Source organism: Melanerpes formicivorus, unplaced genomic scaffold (genome assembly GCF_026170545.1).
Source record: "Melanerpes formicivorus ecotype bairdi unplaced genomic scaffold, bMelFor1.0.p_v2 SCAF_24, whole genome shotgun sequence".
Classification (NCBI taxonomy): domain Eukaryota; kingdom Metazoa; phylum Chordata; class Aves; order Piciformes; family Picidae; genus Melanerpes; species Melanerpes formicivorus.
Window position 1 is genome coordinate 11,870,597 of NW_027142376.1, and position 7,454 is coordinate 11,878,050.

The following is a 7,454-nucleotide window of genomic DNA, read 5'->3' on the forward strand; positions in this document are numbered from 1 at the left end:
ACAAAGACTCTTTCCACAAAATGTTAGTTTTCTTTTTCTTCTTTCATTTTGCTTCAGTGCAAGACCTGCTCATGATGTATTGACTGTAGCAAAGTACAAAGCCATAATTTTACTTTATTGAACTCACTCTAGGTAGCCATCACTCTGCAGAAATGCACATGGTCGTCTTACTCTTAGTGACAGGATGAATGCCACAACTCTGCTGACAAAAGACAAGCAAAGCAGTCATTTATAATGGCAAGAGAAACATTCCATTTAATGTCTGTGTTAACTGCACATAGTTAGGCATTTTGGACACAGCTTTTATAGAATCCTCTTTGACTAATACCTTAGGACTTTAGACTGTATGTTAGGAACAAGTTCTTTACCGTAAGGGTAGTGGAACACTGGAACAGGTTGCCCAGGGAGGTGGTTTGGGCCCCATTGCTGGAGATATTCAAGGTGAGGCTCAACAGGGTTCTGGGTAACTTGATCTAGTTAAGAATGCCCCTGCTTACTGCAGAGGGGTTGGACTAGATGACCTTTGGAGGTCCTGTCCAACCCAGACCATTCTGTGATTCTATGATTCTATGATTACAGTATCACAGTATAACTAAGGTTGGAAAGGACCTTGAGGATCATCGAGTCCAACCTATCAACACAGACCCCAGGACTAGACCATGGCACCAAGTGCCACGTCCAATCTCCCCTTGAACACCTCCAGGGACGGTGACTCAACCACCTCCCTGGGCAGCACATTCCAATGATGAACAACTCGCTCGGTGAAGAACTTCCTCCTCACCTTGAGTCTAAACCTCCCCTGGCACAGCTTGAGACTGTGTCCCCTAAATTCATGGGTGACTTTACAGAAATAAGGCAAATTTGTGTGGCATGTATGCTGGCACCCAGCTGTAATTTCTGTGCTTACAGCAAATGAAGCAGTGGTCAAAAGAAAAAGTTGCTCTCCAATCTGACTGATCATAGGCAGTTTTTATTATGTGCATGTGAGATACTGTAATTTAATAATTTGTCTGTCTCTTGCCTTACTTCACACTTCCGTTTGCAGGGGCATCCACATCGCAGATAAATGCTGGATCTGGATCAGAATCTGTGAGCTTGAATGAACGAACATATTTAACTGTTTCATTGTCAATGGAATTTAGGAGCTTGCAGCTTCCCTTGTGTCTCAGAAAGTACAAAATACAGGACTTGCTGGGACCAGCATGATGCAGAAAGTCTGCTTTGTCTGTTCTGGGGTGAGAGGAAGGGCAGTGAATAAGTCACAGCACCTGGTGGAGTGTCCAGAGACATGCCCTGTGATGACCAGTGAGCCTGTGGAGAAAAAAAAATGATGTTGAATATTAAACAGAAAAGATCAGGTGCTTTTTTAACAAGCATCCTGCCCGATCCTGCCTGGAGTGTGCTTCATTTCATCACAGAACTGCCTATTGCTACAGCAACAGCACTTGTAGAATAGTTCAAAGAAACAAAACATAGATGCAAGTCAGATCCAGGGATTAGAGTATTTAATTGCTTAGAATAAGGGGTGCTTTACATTTTGCCTAGCATATTCGGTGAATGGATTCAGAGCAAAACTACATCCAACTCCTGTTAATGCCACGTTTGGTATTGCCTCTTCAATCAGGGAAAATTATGTATCTTAAGGGTTCATATCACAAATTAATCTCTCCCGAACGAGATCTGCATATTAGTCACTTGAAATAGGCTTAATATAGTCATAATTGTACAAAACATTTTTCATAATAATTAGGCATTCATATTACCTTTTCTCCTGTCTAAGTGTTCATATGTACATTAGAACTTAACAGTTAAATTTTATCTATACAACATCTCTCAGCTACTCTTCTGCTCAAGGCACTAAATCTGTACAAGGCCTAGGTGTTCAATAAGTGGTGCTTTAATCTCCTCAGAGGCCCATTTGAAAGGACTGGAACTCTGTTTCAGCAAGCACATGGCAAGGAAGTACATAAAATACTTCCCACTTTGGAAAGGGATGAGTGAGAGGAGCCGGGCGCACCGACCATTGAATAGTTTCCTTGCAAGCTGAGATCGTGCCAGGAGCTTGCTGTGTGGGCCATGGAGCCTTGCAAAGGAGTTTTGCTTTGTGCTGAAACTCATCCAAGCATCATAATGCTCTTCTATAGCACAGTTTGATTACCTCATTTGCTACAAAGACCCCCAAAGTGACAAGAAGATAATTACTCTGACCTCTGCTCTTTGGAAGTTGATAGAGAGAGAATTGATAGCAGTGCCGTGAACCATCCTCATGTTTCCTTTGCCAATGTGCCATAAACCTTTGACTGGCTGCCAAAAAATTTGAGGTTGTCTTATGAGATAATCCCTTCTAAGAAGTACAGTTTATATGTATCTTCCTGCCCTTTTGCTGGAGACAGGGGCATGATGCAGTCATCTAAGAAAAGAAGCACAAAAACTCATGGGTTGCAAATCTTGAATAAGTTCTTGGATTTGCAAAATGGTGATAATACTGTTTATCCTTATAATACCTTTATAAAATACTTCTCCCCTGCTGGAGCCTCTAAATCCCTGATTAGAGCACTGACAATTCCCCTATACATTCCCTGCCTGTTCTAATCACCTATACCCATCTTTTCGAGAATATTTTCCCTTAAGGGGAGGATGGAAACAAAGAGTAAGAAGATTCTCAGCATTCAGAAACAAAGAGTTACAGCTGCTCTCAGGAAGGGTATGAGAGTTGGCTTGCAATAATAACTTTACAGATACTGTGAATGCTTTAATAATCCACACTGTTGACAGCTTTGAATGCCAAATTACTTGTGTTGCATTGAGCCATGAAACTATCCCATGAGGTACTAAGTCCACCTTGAGACAGCAGTAAAGCCAAAGCTTTGATCCTCAAGGCTGACTTGGAATAAATCATTATTTTTAAATTCTTTAATCCCTCATGCATCAATAACACATAATTTTAGTAATGCATCTGACTTACATTTCTTATTACTTCAGAATTCAATCCAACTTCTACTACAAATAAAGTTAGAGCTCCCAGAGGCTCCAGATAGCAGAACTAGTCCTGCTATGGTAAAATTCTCCATTGAACTGATCAGATGACAGAAACAATAATATATAATTTTACCTTGTTTGGATGTTTCTCGTCCCCCCCCCCCCCCCCCCCCCCCCCCCTTTTACTGTATTTCAGTATAGCATTTTGTGGAAGTGAGGAGCACATAGACTGGGAGTCTGAAGGTCCTAAATTTAAGTTCTTGCTCCCACACAAGTTGATGAGATTCCAGCTTAACTCTTAGAGTATTTTCAGAAGTAGCAGTGAGCACCTGGACCTGCCTACTGTATGACCATTGTTTGAGTGCTAGAAAATTTAGAATAACCTTTATTAAACCAAACCAGGTTGGAAGAGACCTTCAAGATCATCGCGTCCAACCCATCAACCAATCCAACCCACCCAAACAGCTAACCCATGGCACCAAGCACCCCATCAAGTCTCCTCCTGAACACCTTCAGTGACGGCGACTCCACCACCTCCCCGGGCAGCCCATTCCAATGGGCAATCACTCTCTCTGTATAGAACTTCTTCCTAACATCCAACCTGAACCTCCCCTGGCGCAGCCTGAGACTGTGTCCTCTTGTTCTGGTACTGGCTGCCTGGGAGAAGAGACCATCATCCGCCTGTCTACAACCTCCCTTCAGGTAGTTGTAGAGAGTGATAAGGTCATCCCTGAGTCTCCTCTTCTCCAGGCTGAGCAACCTCAGCTCCCTCAGTCTCTCCTCACAGGGCTGTGTTCCAAACCCCTCACCAACTTTGTTGCTCTTCTCTGGACTCGTTCCAGCAAGTCAACCTCCTTCCTAAACTGAGGGGCCCAGAACTGGACACAGGACTCGAGGTGTGGCCTAACCAGTGCAGTATACAGGGGCAGAATGACCTCCCTGCTCCTGCTGGCCACACTGTTCTTGATGCAGACCTGGATGCCATTGGTCCTCTTGGCTGCCTGGGCACACTGCAGGCTCATGTTCAGCCTGCCATCGACCAGTACCCCCCAGGTCCCTCTCTGCCTGGCTGCTCTCCAGCCACTCTGCCCCCAGCCTGTAGCACTGCATGGGGTTGTTGTGGCCAATGTGCAGCAACCCCAGATAACGCAGTTCATAACAGACAGCACCTCATATCAGCTCAGATATACTAAGCTAAGGGTTTGAACTTTATCCATATTGCTAACTAAAGCATTGCCTGGCCACCCTACATAATGCTTGGCCCAGGATTTTCCTTTGGTCATCTGTAGTCACTTTACAGTCTGAAAGCATAAACATTTTATTGCCTATTATTCTTGGTTCAGAGCATTTTGAATAATGTGATGGCTGTGCCACAACTCATCAAAATAACCTTTTATCAGCACAAAATTGAGGCTATAGGTTGCACGCTGTGGTGCAGCAGAAACCTTGAAGGTGCAAAGCATCCTAGGATATTGTTTGAGGGTGGAAAAAACAAATCTGACCCTGGTAACACAGAACACTGCGAAGCTGCAAAACAAGTGTTATAAACAGGAGGGACAATCAGCAGCCCCAGAAGTTCATTACTTGGCTTTAGCTTCTTCTGCAGTATAAATACAGCCTTACATGCTCCAGCTGCCACAGACCACACCGTAGGCTCTTTACCCACAGGGAGTGTACAGGGCTGCTCCTCCCTGTAGACATACCTTTTGTCAGCTGTATGCAAACTCAGTTCCAGCTGGTAGTGCACTGACAATAACATTTATCCCATTATTTTCTGTAAAGTTATAATAGAATTAGAATTCTATTCTAATTCTATTGTGTTCTGTTCATCTTATTGATGCAAACACACCATTCACTGCATTGAGAGCATGTATCTCCTAATTGTGAACACATAACCTGAATAAAGAGTAAACAGAGAGAGGTTTTATATCACTGCAATCACAAACAGTACCTGTGATTTCTGCAGTCATTTGCCAAGCACTGTGAAACACACCCAGTTCTGAAACTGTCGCCCCTCCCCCCATCTATTAACTGTTAGCTCACAATCAAAGGCCAAACAGGCCCCTTCTGGCAAAAATAATTAATGCCTGAGCATTGGCTCACCATTCTGGTCTCTGCAGTTCCTAGAAGGACAGGTTAGAGGGACAGCCAGTGATCCCTCTACAAACACTGCCTGTGGAAGGTATCACCAGCAAAGCTGAAAGGACCTGTACATGACTGATCAGAAATCCTGCATACTTCTCGCTTGGGTGATCTAAACAGCCATTGATTTTCATAGTGCTGCTGTAATTCAAATATCATTCCTGTTGAGGGGAGCTTATTTTGTGTGATATGCTGTGTCCTGGTAGAAAGCTTGTTACTGCTGTCTCAAGCTTACAGTGCTGCTAGGAGTCAACAAATCTCTCGGTGAATTTGACAATGCCTTTTGAAAACAAATTTCTTACTGCACAGAAAAACATCACATGCTAAGTGTGAAAGGGATTGATAGAACAATCTCTGGCTTTGCCTACTCTGTTCTTTTCAACCCTTCAAGCCTTCAAAAATCCCCTTGCTGGGAAAAAAAAAAAAACAACAAATATGAGCTGCAATTAGATGATGCATTTCTGTTTACCAGAGGTATATACTGCACATATGTGCCACTGAACCTGTTTTCAAATAGCATTTAAAACAAAAATAAATCTAAAAATGAGTAATCCCAGTCAGTTAAATGTTTCAGATATTTGCTCTTGCTTTAAGGGAAGATTGAAAAAAAAGAAAAAAGACAGAAGGCAGGAGGGGAAACTATTTAAATGAGTCAAATTTGCCAGCATAAAACACTATTGTTCATCAACAAACACTACTGCATTTCAGTCCTGCACACATGGCAATGGGAACAAGTCCACTCAGACCAAGGTAAAGAAAGCAGGGAAAGCATTATGTGCATAAGACCTTTAATGGGAAGGTCATGAGTGCAAACCTGCAGTGGGCAGTAGTGTCCTCCCTACTCTAGTAATGTGGTCTGTGGTGACAGGTAGGACTCGATGATCTTTGAGGTCTTTTCCAACCTTAGTGATACTGAATATATTCTTCCACCTACCACCCTGGAAAAAATTATGAGTGCTGATCCTCTGGACTAGGTCCAGCAAGTATCAACTGCTTAAAAACTTGTTTAGATAAACTGCAAAAAAAAAAAAAACCCCAGACCAAAGCAAACCAAACCAAGCAAACCCACTGGAACGTGTCCAGAGAAGGGCAATGGAGTAGGTGAGGGGTTTGGAGCACAAGCCCTATAGGGAGAGGCTGAGGGAGCTGGGGTTGCTTAGCCTGGAGAGGAGGAGACTCAGGGGTGACCTTATTGCTCTCTACCACTACCTGAAGGGAGGTTGTAGACAGGCGGAGGTTGATCTCTTCTCCCAGGCAGCCAGCACCAGAATAAGAGGACACAGTCTCAAGCTGTGCCAGGGGAGGTTTAGGCTGTGTGGTGGGTGGAAGGGCAAGGCCAAGAAGCCTCCTCCCTTCTCCCTTGTAAAGTAAAAGGGAAAAAAAAATTGAAGGGAAAAGAAAAAAAACCCTCACAAGCTGAATTAGCAAAGCAGTGGAGCTATATTTACAAAGCAACGTAGGGAATGCAGGGGATTATTTACAAATTTACAATATCTACAATATATACAAAGGTATACAACAGAGTAACACAGAAATGAGAGTGACCCCCTCGGCAGAGAGGGGTCCCCCACCTCCGCTCTCCCCTCTCTCCTCCCCTTTCCCCAGAATGGGATAGAAAGTGAAAGGAAAGAGAGGGAAAAAAAAAAAATGTTAGAAGCAGTATGTGTTAATTGGAAAGGAGTTAATATACAGGCCTTATCAAGTTTGTCAGTTTGAAGGCCGGAGCCTTGGCAGAAAGCCCAGCACAGAAAGCTGCTGCACGAAGAGGCGGAAGCAAGACTGAAAATAAAATGCCGAAGTGCCCAAGATATCTTTCCTACACTCCCAGTTCAGAGGGTGCTTCCTCCCACTCTTCCAATGAAATTAGTTTAGACTATTCCTTCCGTTTACCAACTTCCGTCCACCATATTCCCTTTCTTAAGGGGGCAACGTCAACCGGCCACAGGTTGGATGTTAGGAAGAAGTTCTTCATAGAGAGAGTGATTGCGCATTGGAATGGGTTGCCCGGGGAGGTGGTGGAGTCGCCGTCATTGGAGGTGTTCAGGAGGAGACTTGATGGGGTGCTTGGTGCCATGGGTTAGTTGTTTAGGTGGGTTGGATTGGTTGATGGGTTGGACATGATGATCTTGAAGGTCTCTTCCAACCTGGTCTATTCTATTCTATTCTATTCTATTCTATTCTATTCTATTCTATTCTATTCTATTCTATTCCATTCCATTCCATTCCATTCCATTCCATTCCATTCTACCATTGTTGCTACTGAAAAAAAAAACAAACCAAAACCACTCCAACAGAGGGAAATAGCAAACATCCTCCCATGCACAAACGTCTCA

The 7,454-nt window shown here is 43.5% G+C and overlaps 1 long non-coding RNA gene across 2 annotated transcripts; it reads right to left on the minus strand.

Moving 5' to 3' along the window:
• Positions 1 to 321: 321 nt before the first annotated feature.
• LOC137448435 (uncharacterized) lies at positions 322 to 6,671 on the minus strand. 2 transcript variants are annotated; one of them, XR_010989090.1, is made up of 3 exons: positions 6,331 to 6,671; positions 2,209 to 2,410; positions 322 to 1,311 (listed from the first exon to the last, which is right to left on the minus strand). It is a non-coding gene; the product is annotated as an uncharacterized lncRNA (long non-coding RNA). The 2 variants fall into 2 exon arrangements; XR_010989089.1 differs by lacking the exon at positions 6,331 to 6,671 and adding an exon at positions 4,683 to 4,919.
• Between the last annotated feature and the right edge of the window lie 783 nt (positions 6,672 to 7,454).